General features: G+C 32.8%; 1 protein-coding gene across 2 annotated transcripts in view; it reads right to left on the reverse strand.

Moving 5' to 3' along the window:
* Positions 1 to 15,716, reverse strand: part of GIN1 (gypsy retrotransposon integrase 1) — a 39,878-nt gene that overhangs the window by 20,480 nt on the left and 3,682 nt on the right. Inside the window, exon 2 of one of the 2 annotated variants that reach the window (XM_074281913.1) lies at positions 1,567 to 1,785. The exons of the other annotated variant lie outside the window; for it this stretch is intronic. The gene's annotated coding sequence lies outside the window, so the exon portion shown is untranslated. The remainder of the gene's footprint in view (positions 1 to 1,566; positions 1,786 to 15,716) is intronic. 2 annotated transcript variants of the gene reach the window in all.

A 15,716-nucleotide genomic window follows, 5' to 3' on the forward strand; every position in this document is an offset into this window, starting at 1 on the left:
AGGCAGTTAGGTGATACAGTAGGCAAAGCACTGGACTTGGAGTCAGGAAGACCCAAATTCAAAATTGGCTTCATATATTTACTAGCTATATGATCCCAAGAAAATCATTTAACTTCCATCTGCTTCAGCTTCCTCAATTGTAAAATGTGGACAATTATGTCACCTCCCAAGTATTGTTCTAAGAATAAAATGCAATGTCTGTAAATTACTTTGCAAACTTTAAAGCACCATATGAATGCTATTATTGTCGTTATAAAGCCTTTCTCAATCCTCTTTAATCTTAGTGCCTCCCCTCTGAGATTCTTTCCAATTTTTCCTGTATATAGCTATATTTCCATGTCCTCTCTTGTTAGGATTACTAGGTGAGAACTCGGGTTGTCTGGACTTCAATTTATGTAATCAATTTTATAGAAGTCCTCCTGGAGGGGAGAGGGGAAGAATTTATTTGAAGGAGGATGAAAGATCCCAGGAAATCCACCAGGAAATAGAAATAATTATGTTTATTTTTATCAATGTAATCACTAGAAGTGGATGGTACATATATCTTGTGTCTACATACATGTAATCCAAGATATACTACTAGCCCTCACTATAACTAAGCACAAAGTAGTATAAGTAAAACATTCTTGTTACGCCACTGTATACAAACTGAGGAATTATTAGAAAGAATAGGCCCAGAAATAAAAGTGTAAAAATGGCCTTGAGATGATTAGAGGAATCCCTATTTCTATCCTTGAGTAAAACTTGCAAACTATTGTTAAAATTAATAGTATCAATTTTGGATCTTAGGAGATCTACTGAACTATATTGCTTAAAATATCCATCTGTCTTTATCTGAAGAGAAGCATAGTAGAGAAACAAAGAAAAAGTACATTTCATTTTTAGGAAATGATCTAGGGCTGTTTTTTCTAAGTTATTTTATCCCTTAGGTTCCTTTTTTTGGATTCAAAAGGTCTATTATTTCAATGATAATAGGAAACTTCTCAAAGAGGAAACTCCCTCAGACAATGAAATATAGATCCGCTTTGCAATTTTTAGGCTTAAAGAATTGTCTCTCAATATATGTTTTATGGTTGTGACTTGTCCAAGGACAGAGACCAGAAATGTTTGGAAACAGGACTTGACCCCCAGCTTTTCTTTACTATAAAGCCAGTGTTCCAGCTTATCTCTATGTTCCTACAGCAACTCTAAGGATATATTCATTATCAGTGCCTCATATTTTGTATAGTTAGAGAGCAGAAATAAAGACCCACAGGAACAATAAATGATTCTTTAAATGAAATTTGTTTAATGTTGGCCATCTTAATATATATATATAAAATGATTAAATTAAACTCACCTTAGAAGAAGTGGCCCCAAACAGGCTTCTCTAAGTACTTACTGAATCAATATGAAAATACCAACACTAACTTACTGAAAATATTTCAATGGAGTTTTGAGCACTTATTGATAGAGAAGGAAGAGGTTGAAGGAAAAGGAATGGGAAACACGTAGACATTACTTAAAACAATAGAGTCAAAATGAAAAAAAAAATTTTTTTTTTTTTCTGGTCTAAGTAATATTGACCAGAAATTCTGAGTTCCTAAGGTGCTCCCAGAAGTAAAATTTGGGGGAAACAAATTTTAGATATCAATTTTACCTTTGAATTCAAATTTTTTTGCTGCTCTCCTTATTCCACTTCTCTCACTTGGCAATGTAGTCGGATGATATTCACCTGTTCGCTTGTAATACGCAATCTGCTTTAAATGAAGACCACCATTTTTGCCACTACGGACCATTCTTAAACTGAGACAAAAATATTTAAAGATATTGTTAATCTGATTATTATTAGTTCTCCATCCCAGACTTGCTTCTGCCCTAAAATGTCACTAAAAGAGGTTTACAATCTTTATGTGATCTTGAATAGACCCTTTAAAAGAGTTTTTTTTTTTTTTGTATTAATAGTTTTAAAATGACTTCAGTAAATTTATTTGACTACAAAGAGATTTTTTTTTTTTAAGTAGCAATTTGGAAAAATACCTTTAGATAATCCACGTAAGATATCTGATTATCCATACTTGATAGACACAATTATATGGGGGCTTTGGTTTATGTAAGGAAATGACTTTCCACCCCTAATTTTTTCTATATTATAAGAAAAATGAGACAGTCTAGCATAAAAGAAGGAAAGTTTGAAGTCAAAAAAATCTATATTTAATCCAATATCTCGTACTTCATTACTTTTGCCATTTAAAAGTATATCTCAAACTCTCTAAATTGTAATTTTCTCATCTGCAAAAACTGTTATTGTTGTTTTGTCGTTCTCACTTGTGTCCAACTCTTTAGAGCATTATTTGGGGTATTCTTGGCAAAGATACTGGTGTGGTTTGCTATTTTCTTTTCCAGCTCATTTTGTCAAAGAGGAAACTAAAGCAAGTAGGCCAATGTTATTTGCCCAGGGTAAGCTAGTAAATGTATGAGGCAGATTTAAACTCAGAAAAGCTAATCTTCCTAACTGTGTGCATAAGGTTATATTGACTGTGCCACCTATTTGCTAGGAAATATGTTTATGTGTATGTGTGTATACACTCATATACACAATTTTCCAAACTTTAAGGGTCTAATAAATATCAGATTTCATCATTAAAAAAAAAAAAAGCCCTATTCATTGAACCAAATACAAAATAAGAAAAAAGAGAAGAGAAAAACAGAAAAGGAAAAAAAAAAATTTCCTGTGTCCAGCAGAATATCAGGGAGAATTCAAATTATGTAACAATAAATTTTCATTTCAAGAGAGACTACATAATAGAAGAAATTCATTATTTCTGAAATATTCATTAATGTTCACCTTTTCTATTCTTTTTCTTCTCTGGTATGTACTTTTTACTTTATTCTTTTTTTTTTTCCCCTTTTATCCCCATCACCTCCCCCAAACAGACTATACTAAGCATATATAAATATATGTTCATACCCACCCCCAGACCACACAGATTCCACTCCACATATATATGTATATATAGACACACCACACAAAAACATACATAGAACTACATGCATACATACTCACATACACTCAGACACATATTTATTTTTCACTCACTAAGAGTAATTATGACTGCCTCTTCTGACCACTCAAAAATTCCTATGAAGAATTTCGAAAAAAGCCTATTGAAACTGATAGGACTGTTAGAAAGAAATTGAGAAACCTGATACAGTCATTGCTGGCAATGGCCCACAGGGTGAGATATTTTAATTGTTTCCTCCTCAGTAGACTAAAGTCCTACTAACATTTGACAATAAACTAACACTTTCCCAGACTCTCCTATAATATTTCTTTTTCTGTCTCTTTGTCTCTCTCTCTCCTCCCTTTCTCCCTCCCCCCCCCGCCCCCACCAATCATTGGCAATCCCTAATAGGGATGCTAACCCAATTCTACAGCTACCTTGAAATGATCCAAAGAGATTATATATAGTCAGATAAGTGAGATAAATAGATGTTTTTATAAAATGATTTCAATCCTTCTTAGGAGACTTCTAATCATTTCCAGATGTATTACAAACTTCTTTTAACTTCTCAGAATTAAATTAATTTTAATTGTTTTTAATTTAAAACTCAGTTGGGGAAGGTAGCATAATGGATTGTGATTTGAAGAATCAAAATAATATCTAATTTTAGAATTTAGTCCCATTTTATAGATGAGGAAATTGAGTCCCAGGATGGTAAAGTGACATGCCCAATTAACAAGCCCAAGCAACACAGTTGGGAATAAAACCCAGGTCTCCTAATTTTTAATCTAATGCTTTTTTTAAGAATGCAAAAGCCCTTCCAAAACAAAACTTTATCTTTCCTGCAAAACCTCTCTTCTGAACAATCCTTTCTGTTGAAGTAACATGATTTTTCTAATTACCAAAATACACAATTAACCTTAAATTATCTTTGACTATTCATTTTCTCATCCTACATAACTAACCAATTTAAAATCTTAGTATTTTTATTTACAAAGTCTCTCAAATCCCTCTCTCTACACATATGAACATCATCCTAGATCAGACAATTGTCCAATTGTTTGGACCAATATAATACACTCTTAACTGGTCTTCCTGACTTGTCTCTCCTCATACCAAGCCATCCTTAGATGTAAAAGTGGTTTTGCTAAATTTAAGATATAACTATATCATTCCTCCTATTCAAAATATTCCATTGGTTCCCTATTACTTTCAGAATAAAAAAAGACTCCTTTCTCTGGCTTTTAACATCCTATAGAAATTGACTCCTACATACTTTTACTGTAAACTGTGGCCTAGCTAGCTTTTCAGATATGATGCTTCATCTCATTTTCATACTGGTATTGGTTCTGTCTCCTGTGCTTGGCATGTACTTCACCTTCTTGTTTTCCTCAAAACTAAGTTTAAATGTCATCTTCCACATAAAATTCTTCCTGATTCCCTCAGCTACCAGTATCTTTCTCCCCAAAATTACCTTGTATTTAGTATGTATGGACCCCTTTAGCCAAGAAATTAAAATATTCCTGAAATGCACTAAGAAATCTTCCATGCATTCTAAATCAGTAACTATAGGAGTGTTAAAATCTCCAGAGTGGAGAAATTAACAAATTACTAGGACTACCAGCTGGAGTTTCTAATAGAACAATAATATTCTATAACATTCATATATCATAACTTATTCAGCCATTCTTCAAATGATAGGCATCCCCATTTAGTTTCCAGTTTCTTGCCACTACAAAAAGGGCTGTCACTAACATTTTTGCTCATGTGGGTCCCTTCCCCTCCTTTATGATCTCTCTGGGATATAAACCCAGTAGAAACACTGCTGTATCAAAGGCTATGCATAGCCAAATTGCTCTCCAGAATGGTTGAATCACTTCACAACTCCACTAACAATGTATTAGTGTCCCAATTTTCCCATATTCCTTGCAACATTTATCATTACCTTTTCCTGTCACTTTTGCCAATCTGAGAGTGTGCAGCATGATACCTCAGAACTGTCTTAATTTGCATTTGTCTGATTAATAGTGATTTAGATCACCTTTTCATATGACTAGAAGTGGTTTCAATTTATCTGAAAACTGTTCATATCCTTTGACCATTTATGAGTTAGAGAATGGTTTGAGTCATATAAATATGATAAATTTGAGTCAATTATATATTTTAGAAATGAGGTCTTTATCAGAACCCTTGAATGTAAAAACTTTTCCCCAGTTCATTATTTCCTTTTTAATCTTATTTGTGTTTTGTTTATACAAAAACTTTTTAACTTAATATATTCAAAATTATCCATTTTGTATTCAATAATGTACTCCAGTTCTTTGGCCACAAATTCCTTCCTTCTCCATAGACCTGAGAGATAAACCTTTGTTTTAATTTGCATCACTCATTATATCTAAATTATTTTATTATGTCTAAATTATTTTGATCTTATCTTGGTATAGGTGCTAGGTATGAGTCAACAATTGATTAGGCTCCCTCAAAAAAGGCTTTTAAACACAGGATAGTTCATTTTTCAGGTATTCTATAGTAGAAATTCCTTTTGGGTATTCCTTGGATTAGATGATCTCTGAGGACTCTTCTAACTAAATTTCTGTTGTGATTTTGAATCAGTCTTTGTCCTCACTGAGCTTATTTATATTCGGGGGTGGGGGTGGGGGAGAGGCAAAATGGAAAAAAAAAAACTTGTATATACACAACATAGATGTATCTATATTACAATCTAGGTATAATATCTAATTATTGATTGGGACATATAGTGATTGAGCAAAACTATGCATTTCCCTTTTTTGGTTTCTATTCTTATGTGGATGGTGCAATTTTTAAAAAAGTCGAAGCAGGCATTATGGATTGCTTAGAGTTTTGTCAGACATGAAGATATCAAGGTCATACACAATAATCTGGGGCATCATTAGCTGTTTTGACTTTAATTTTGCCACTCAACTTCAATGACTCTGGAAGAGAGTGAAGCTGATGATTTGTGTAACTCCTTTCAACTGAATATTTCCAATGTTTCTCATGACTTCTGTTTTTCCATTTCAATATGTCTTTTCAAATCTCCAGAATTCTCAGAAACCCTCTATTTCTTTAAGGATTCTTTTTTATACCAGTGTTTGGTTCTAATTATTTTGGATAGTAGGTTTTTCTTCATTTTAAGCCTCTTTCACCTTTTGTAAGTGCCCTTCTTTTTGAAGTGGCACATGCCAAGTCTTAGAAGACCTTGATGGTGGCTCCATGGTACTTTAACTCTCAACAGAGTTCTTGCCTGGTGCTGATTTTTACTATACCTTCTCCCATTCATGACTTCCAAAGTTCCTGGCAGTCTTTTGTGGTAGAGAAACTTATTGGGAACTGTTTCATACTAGGTTGTTGGTGAAGGATCAATATTCCCATGTGCCTTGATATGTCTAAAAAGTTTTTTTTTTATCATTATGAATTTGACAAACATTCAAATAAACATTTCTAAATACAAATAAGAATTTGTGAAAAATAAGAATTTATGAAACAATGAATCTATACTACATACTGCTTGTTTTTTAAAGTATATAACTTACTGTCCTGCTTATCTGTGTCTTTCTGAACTTATTCTAAAACTGTGGAATATTTCATGATTTTATATTATCCTTATTCAGGAGTCAGGCTAATCTTCTGCACAAGGCTTCAATTTTAACATGTGTTGCCAAGAATTTCTTAACTGACTTTAAAAAAAATAAAAACAAAATATTATTAATATAATTTGTTTTTTTATTTACACTTTTCACTGAATCCTTTCCTCGAACCCCTCCAAGAAAGCCATCTCCTAAGAATACAGAGGAAGAAAAAAAAAAGTTCTGCAAAACTAAAATATTTAAAAATGGGTTCACTTAAATGCAGTATTGCATACTTTCCACTCCTCATCCCAGCCATCTTTCTAAAATGCACACTTTTGTAATAAGTAGGGGAAACATACTTTTTCCTGTCTCTCCTCTAAGGCCAAACTTTCTGATTGTCTTCTTGGTATTCTTTTCATTTAGACTGTTGTAGTCTAACTTCACTTTGCCTTAGTTCTCAAGTTTTTCTATTCTTTTCCATATTCAACAGGCTTGTTTTTTGTTGTTTTTGTTTTGTTTTGTTTTGTTTTGTTTTTAATAGCACAGTAATATTTTTCCCTCCTTTTTGGAAAATATTGGGGTTAAGTGACTTGCCTAGGGTCACACAGCTAGAACAAGTTAAATGTCTGAGACCATATTTGAAGTCTAAGTCCTCATAACTCCAGGGCCAGTAATCTAATTGCACCATCTAGCTGATAATATTCAATTACTTTCACATACCACAATCATTTCTGGCCACCAACAATGGCCATCTACTTTGTTTCTAATTCTTTGCTACCATAAAAAGTTCAATAATAGTTTCATATATATAAAACCTTTCTTTTAAGCAGAAATGTTGTGATATAAACTGAAACAATCTCCCCAAATACTGGATTATGTACTTAAAAGTGAAAAATGAAAATTGTGAAACATTTTAGAAGGTAAGCTATTTTGTTAACACCTACTCCTGATTATAAAGAATCCTAGGAGAATGTAAGAACAGAATTGTTTGGGTTTTTTTTACTTGTTATTCCCCAACATTTAGCACAATGTCTGACACAAATTTATAATTTGTAATTATGTATAATAAATACATAATTAATTGGAAGGAAATAATCACATTCTTTTCAACTAAACAAATTATCTATAATATTGTTGGATATGGAATAAAGATTTGAGAATATATTTTGGTATTTGGTAACATATTTAGTACTAAATATCATTTAGTACTTTAAGAATGCAATTTCAAAGGTAAAAATTACTAGCCTTGTATTAAGTGTCTTAATACATGCCCTATATTAAATGCACATGACATAATTGTCTTATCATTTATTAGATGGTATTCTAAAAAAAATTATCACATAAAACTGAACATTTTGATAAGCATAGAAATATCTTCACATTAATATACATATTTAAAAAAAAAACTTACAATATTCTTGCCACTAGCATTAGTGAAATAATCAATTCAAACAACTTTTGTTAGGATTGCTATTTCAAAGTTCTTTAAAGTCAGAGGTTTCACACCACAAAAATCTGAAAACTGGTGTACAAGACAAATCCTCATTTAAAAGAAATGATGTAGTGACATGGAAAAAAAAAAACCTGCTTATTTGAAAGCAAAGGGCTACATTTTTGGCAGTCCCTCTCTTTGGGATACAATGCATTGTAATATTAACTACTTAATTTTTGAATTGAATAAACTTTTAAGTCTAAATGATTATATTTAAATTCTGTAATAAACAAGCTAGCCACAAAAAATTTCCACCTAGTTTCTAATTTCTACTGAAGAGATCAGAGTGGTCTTTTTAAAATTTGTTATTTGAAAGTGAATTTCATAATTTTTTTTCTTTAGATTAAATAAATTTATCATTTTATTTAGGTTTATTATTATTACTACTTATTTATCATTTATTATTTAGATTAAATAAATTTGATTAAATATTGTTAGATGCTTAAACTAATTTTTTTTTAATTGTAACTTTTTATTGACAGAACATATGCCTGGATAATTTTTTACATTATCCCTTGCACTCACTTCTGTTCCAACTTTTCCCTGCCCTCCCTCCACCGCCCTCTCCTAGATGGCAAGCAGTCTTATACATGTTAAATATGTCATAATATATCCTAGATACAATATATGTGTGCAGAACCAAACAGCTCTCTTGTTGCACAGAGAGAATTGGATTCAGAAGGTAAAAATAACCTGGGAAGAAAAACAAAAATGAAAACAGTTTACACTCATTTCCCAGTGTTCCTTTTCTGAGTGTAGCTGATTCTGTCCATCACTGATCAACTGGAACTGAATTAGATCTTCTCTTTGTCGAAGATATCCACTTCCATCAGAATACATCCTCATACAATATCATTGTTGATGTGTATAATGATCTCCTGGTTCTGCTCATTTCACTTAGCATCAGTCAGTCTCTCCAGGCCTCTCTATAGTCATCTTGCTGGTCGTTTCTTACAGAACAATAATATTCCATAACACTCATATACCACAATTTACCCAATCATTCTCCGATTGATGGGCACTGTTTTATTTTCCAGTTTCTAGCCACTACAAAAAGGGCTGCCACAAACATTTTGGCACATACAGGTTCCTTTCCCTTCTTAAGTATTTCTTTGGGATATAAGTTCAGTAGTAGCAGGATCAAAAAGTATACATAGTTTGATAACTTTTTGGGTATAATTCCAGATTGCTCTCCAAAATGGTTGGATTCGTTCACAGCTCCACCAGCAATGCATCAATGTCCCAGTTTTCCCACAGCCCCTCCAACATTCATCATCATTTGTTCCTGTCATCTTAGCCAATCTGACAGATGTGTAGTGGTATCTCAGAGTTGTCTTAATTTGCATTTCTCTGATCAATAGTGATTTGGAACACTCATATGAGTGGAAATAGTTTCAATTTCATCATCTGAAAATTGTCTGTTCATATTATTTGACCATTTATCAATTGGAGAATGGCTTGATTTCTTATAAATTAGAGTCAATTCTCTATATATTTTGGAAATGAGGCCTTTATCACAACATTTACTGTAAAAATGTTTTCCCAGTTTGTTGCTTCCCTTCTAATTTTGTTTGCATTAGTTTTGTTTGTACAATTTGATGTAATCAAAATTTTCTATTTTGTGATCAATAATGATCTAGTTCTTCTTTGGTCACAAATTCCTTCCTCCTCCACAAGACTGAGAAGTAAACTATCCTATGTTCCTCTAATTTGTTTATGATCTTGTTCTTCATGGATAAATCATGGACTCATTTTGATCTTATCTTGGTATATGGTGTTAAGTATGGGTCCATGCCTAATTTCTGCCATACTAATTTCCAGTTTTCCCAGCAGTTTTTGTCAAATAATGAATTCTCATCCCAAAAGTTAGGATCTTCGAGTTTGTCAAACACTAGATTGCTATAGTTATTGACTATTATGTCTTGTGAACCTATTCCATTGATCAACTAATATATTCCTTAGCCAAAACCAAATGGTTTTGGTGACTGCTGCTTTATAATATAGTTATAGATCAGGTACACCTACGCCACCTTCGTTTGATTTTTTTTTTCCATTAATTGTCTTGAAATTATTGACCTTTTATTCTTCCATATGAATTTTATTATTTTTTCTAGGTCATTAAAATATTTCTTGGGAGTCTGATTGACTGAGGATTTATATGGATTTATTTTGTATCCTGCAACTTTGTTAAAGTTATGAATTATTTCTAATAGTTTTTAGTAGAATCTCTGGGGTTCTCTAAGTATACCATCATATCATCTGCAAAGAGTGATAGTTTGGTTTCCTCATTACCTACTCTAATTCCTTTAATCTCTTTCTCTACTCTTATTACCAAGTTTCTAATACAAAATTGAATAATAATGGTGATAGTGGGCAACCTTGTTTCACTCCTGATTTTACTGAGAAAGTTTATCCCCATTACATATGATGCTTACTTACGGTTTTAAATATATGCTCCTATTTTAAGGAATTGTCCATTTATTCCTATTCTCTCTAGAGTTATTAGGAATGGATGTTGGATTTTATCAAATGCTGTTCCTGCATCTACTGAGATAATATGGTTTTTGTTAATTTGGTTATTGATATAGTCAATTATGCTAATAGTTTTTCTAATATTGAACCAGCCCTACATTCCTGGTATAAATCCTACTTGGTCATAGTGTATTATCTTGGGGATGATTTTCTGAAGTCTTTTTGCTAATATTTTGCATCAATATTAGGGAGATTGGTCTATAATTTTCTTTCTCTGTTTTTAACCTACCTGGTTTAGGTATAAGTACCATGTCTGTGTCATAAAAAGAATTTGGTAGGACTCCTTCAATCCCTATTTTTTCCAAATAGTTTATATAACATTGGAATTAATTGTTCTTTAAATGTTTGGTAGAATTCACTTGTAAATCCATCTGCTCCTGGGGAATTTTTTCTTAGGGAGTTGGTTAATAGCTTGTTCTATTTCTTTTTCTAAAATGGAACTGTTTAGACTATTTACTTCTTCCTCTGTTAATCTGGGCAAGCTATATTTTGGAAGGTATTCTTCCATTTCATTTAAGTTATCAAATATATTGGCATAAAGTTGGACAAAATAACTCCTAATTATTGCTCTAATTTCCTCTTCATTAGTGGTGAGTTCTTCCTTTTCATTTTTAACATTAACAATTTGATTTTCCTCTTTCCTTTTTTAAAATCAGATTTACTAAGGGTATGTCTATTTTGTTGGCTTTTTCATAGAACCAACTCTTAGTTTTATTAATTCAATAGTTTTTTTTTTTAACTTTCAATTTTATTTCTCTCTCCTTTTATTTTTTAGAATTTTAATGTTTGACTGGCAGTTTTTAATTTGTTCTTTTTCTAGCATTTTTAGTTGCAAGTCCAATTCATTAACTTTCTCTTTCTCTATTTTTTGCAAGTAGGCTTCTAGAGGTATGAAATTTCTCCTTATTACTGCTTTAGCTTCATCCCACACATTTTGGTATGATTATTGTCATTTTCTTGGGTGATATTGTTATGTCTATGATTTGCTGTTTCACCCAATCATTGTTTAGTATGAGCTTATTTAGTTTCCAATTATTTTTTGGTCTATTCTCCCCTGGCTTTTTATTGAATGTAATTTTCATTACATTGTGGTCTGAAAAGAATGCATTTACTATTTCTGCCTTATTGCACTTGAGTTTGAGGTTTTTGTGTCCTAATATATGGTCAATTTTTGTATAGGTTCTATGAACTGCTGAGAATAAAGTGTACTCCTTTCTGTCTCCATTTAGTTTTCTCCAAAGAGCTGTCATATCTAATTTTTCTAGTATTCTATTTACCTCATTGACTTCTTAGTTATTTTGTGGTTTGATTTATCTAATTCTGAGAGTGCAAAGTTGAGATCTCCCACTATTATAGTTTTGCCGTCTATTTCTTCTTGCAACTCTCTTAATTTCTCTTTTAAGAATTTAAATGCTACACTATTAGGTGCATATAAGTTTAATATTGAAACTGCTTCATTATCTATGCTACCCTTTAGTAAGATATAGTATCCTTCCTTATTTCTTTTAATTAGATCAATTTTTGCTTTTCCTTGATCTGAGATCAGGATGGCTGCCCCTGCTTTTTATACTTTACCTGAAGTATAGTAGATTCTGCTCCAACCTTTTACCTTTACTCTGTAAGTATTACCCTACTTTAGGTGTGTTTCCTGCAACAACATATTATAGGATTCTGGCTTTTATCCAGTCTGTTAACCGCTTCCTCTTTATGAGGAAGTTTACCCCATTCACTTTTATGGTTAAAATGACCAATTCTATATTACTTGCCATCTTGTTAACCCCTGCTTATGGTGTTCTTTCCTTCCTCCTTCCCCCCCTCCTCCCCAGTATTAAACTTGTGAGCACCACTTGCTTCTCACAGACCTCTTTAGGATCCTTCCTCCCACCTTAAAGTTCCTCCCCCTATGTTATCCCTTTTCCTCACAATTATTGTATTCCCTTCAGTTTAGCTTACTCCTTCTCTTTTCACTTTTCCTCTCCCACTTTTCAATGAGGTAGGAGAAATTTCACCATAAATTGAATATTTCGAATATTTTTCTCTTGAAGCCAATTCTGATGGCAGTACAATACAACTATGTTCATCCCTCTCCATTCTCTCTCAGATATAATAGGTTTCCTTTGCCTCTGTGTGAGATGTAGTACCCACATTTTATCCTTTTCTGGGTACAATTTCCTTTCCATTTCTCGTCTCTAGAACAATGTATACATGTGCTCTTTATATATCTTTATAGCAGAAATATAGCTCCCAAGATTTCTTTTTACCTTTTTAGGTTTCTCGAGTTCTATATTTGTAGATCAAACTTTTTGTTTAGTTCCAGTTTTTTCATCAAAAATAGATGAAATTCACTTATTTCGTTGAATGACCATCTTCTTCCCTGGAAAAAGATGCTCATTTTTGCTGCATACCAAGTTCCTTAGCCTTTTAGAATATCAGATTCTAGCCCTTTTGATCCTTTAATATGGATGTTGCTAGATCCTGGGTAATTCTTATTGTGGCTCTTCCACATTTGAATTGATTTTTTCTAGCAGCTTGCAGTATTTTTTCCTTCATCTGATGGTTCTGGAATTTAGCCACTATATTTCTTGGGGTTTTGATCCCTTTCAGTAGGTGATCGATGAATTCTTTCAATTTCTATTTTATCTTCTGTTTCTATAACATCTGAATAGTTTTCTTTGATAATTTCCTGGAAAATAGTGCCTAAGTTGTTTTTTTTTTTCATCATATTTTTCAGGGAGTCCAATAATTCTCCTGGATCTATTTTCCAGGTCTGTTGTTTTCCCAAGAAGGTATTTGACATTTTTTTTCATTGTTTCATTTTTTTGGTTTTGCTTGACTGATTCTTGGTGTTCCCCCCCCCTCGAGTTATTCAATTCCATTTGTTCGATTCTGATTTTCAATGAAGCATTTTCTTCACACTCACTTTTTTTATCTTTTTCTAATTGTCCAATTGAGTTTTTAAGTGAGTTGTTTTGTTCTATGCAATTTTTTTTCCATTTTGCCAATTTTACTTTTTAAAAAGCTATTTTCTTTTTCCAACTCACTAATTCTGTTTTTCAAGGATTTGATTTCTTTATCCATGCTATCTTTAAATGAGTAGAATAACTTATCCAGACTCTCTTGCCAAGTTTCCTTTTCCTTTTCCCCTTTTTCTTCTAGCTCTCTTATGAGAGCCTTTTTAATTTCTCCTATGAGAGTCTTGTGCGCTGAGGACCAGCTGATATCTCCCTTTGGGAATTCATCTGGCAACAGTCTGTTTTTAGTCACCTCAGGGTTTAAAGTCTTCTGTCTATCCATTAAAAACTATCAATAGTTAAAGAGTGCACTTTAATTTTTTTGCTCATTTTGTCAAAGAAGAGTCAAAGAAAACAAACTAATAAGAAAACCAAATGATCTGCCTTTTTTGGGGGTGGGTATTATTGAGCTTCCTCTACAGACTGTAGGGGGCAGCAGCAAGGCACTAGCAGGACAGCAGTGGTTGCACTACGTTTGCACTCTGAGACTCTGAAAGCATGCTGAGTCCCTCTGGATGGGTGTGGCCAAGTCTCCAGAGAGCCTAGCTTTTTGGGGTTATAGTCTTCTTCACCCCCTGTATTTTTAGCTTTTCTGCTTGTCTATTAGCTTGCTGCCAGGGCAAAGTAGCCAACACTGTGTTAAAGCTCTCTCCATAGAAATGGCTGGGATCATACCCCATCCCCCTCCAGTCTGCTCAGCTGTGAGCTGCCTGCCTCACTTTGCCTGCTGTGCTGCTGCTGCCTGCATTCAGTTTGTGCTGGATCTAAAACTGTCCCCACCCTCGAGCAAAAACAGGCCTTTGCCTGCAAATTTCGAGGATATCTTCTCTTGGTAATTATTTGTGGTTTTTTTCAGTCAAGCACTAATTCTGAGGCTTGTCATGAGATAAATTATTTTCAAAGGAAATGCGGAGCTTAAGTAGATATGTGTGTCCTCTCCATCATCTTGACTGGAAATCTGAATTTCATAAATTAAATAACATGCAAGATAACTTACAAAACATATAAAAGATAATTACTGCCTTCAAGAAGTTATGTAACTATGTATTAAGTTATGTATGTAACTATGTATTGAAGTTGACTGCACCTATTTCCCATTTTAGAACAAGTCTTGCCAAAAAACCATATCACTAAAAAGCAAAATTGCATTATGTTAGTACCCTCCAAAAAGTCAAGTGTCACATAATCTCAAAAACTACAGAATTTAGGAAAAAAAGAAAAAAAAAATATTTTGTACTTGAGAGATTAGTACAATTTCTTTTCCATCCTCCCTTCTCCAATTGCACAAATTTGGAAATTAAGCCTAGATTTCTATCATTCCCTGAACAAATTAAATAAAATATAATATTTCCAGCAAAAGGAATAAGTGTTTCTTTCTAAGGTAGAATTTTAAAAATCTGAATGAAACCATGGGTCATATTGATAACCTATGATTTTCAATATAACATTATTTTCAAAGCATTTTTCTAAATAAGTACCTTAAGGTAATTATAAGAAATGGAGTTATTCCATCATTTCAGTCACATTCGACTCTTCATCACCCATTTTGGGGTGTTTTCTTAGCAAAAATACTGGAGTGGTTTGCCCTTTCCTTCTCCAGCTCACTGAGACAAATAGGATTTAGTGGCTTGTCCAAATTCACACTTCTAATAAGATTTGAACTCAGGGAGATGAATATTCCTGATTCCAGGCCTGGCACTCTATGCACTGTGCCACCTAGCTGCCTCAAATAAATGGAGTACTGAAATATAAAAATGGAAAATATATTTCATTTTGATATCATAATTCATAGAGCTTCAAAGAAAACAATTAAGTCATACTATGAAAACCTAACATTGAAGGTATTAGAAAGCTCCTCAGCTTTCCCTTCATCCCTTAAACTTTTCATTTATATCTGAAAAGAAATGCATCTCTTTGAGTTGTGTCTAATTCTTCATGCACCTCCTTAAATTGATGCAAAAGCAACATAAAATTAAATAAGCCATCATAAAAAAAAGTATCCAGAACAATAGAATGCTAGAGCCTAAATAATCTCATCCAAATCTCTTTCTTCTTTCCAATTTGCTATCTTCTACAGATGAATAAACTGAGGCTTGAAAGCTGAAGA

This window comes from Sminthopsis crassicaudata, chromosome 1, assembly GCF_048593235.1.
Source record: "Sminthopsis crassicaudata isolate SCR6 chromosome 1, ASM4859323v1, whole genome shotgun sequence".
In the NCBI taxonomy this organism is placed as follows: domain Eukaryota; kingdom Metazoa; phylum Chordata; class Mammalia; order Dasyuromorphia; family Dasyuridae; genus Sminthopsis; species Sminthopsis crassicaudata.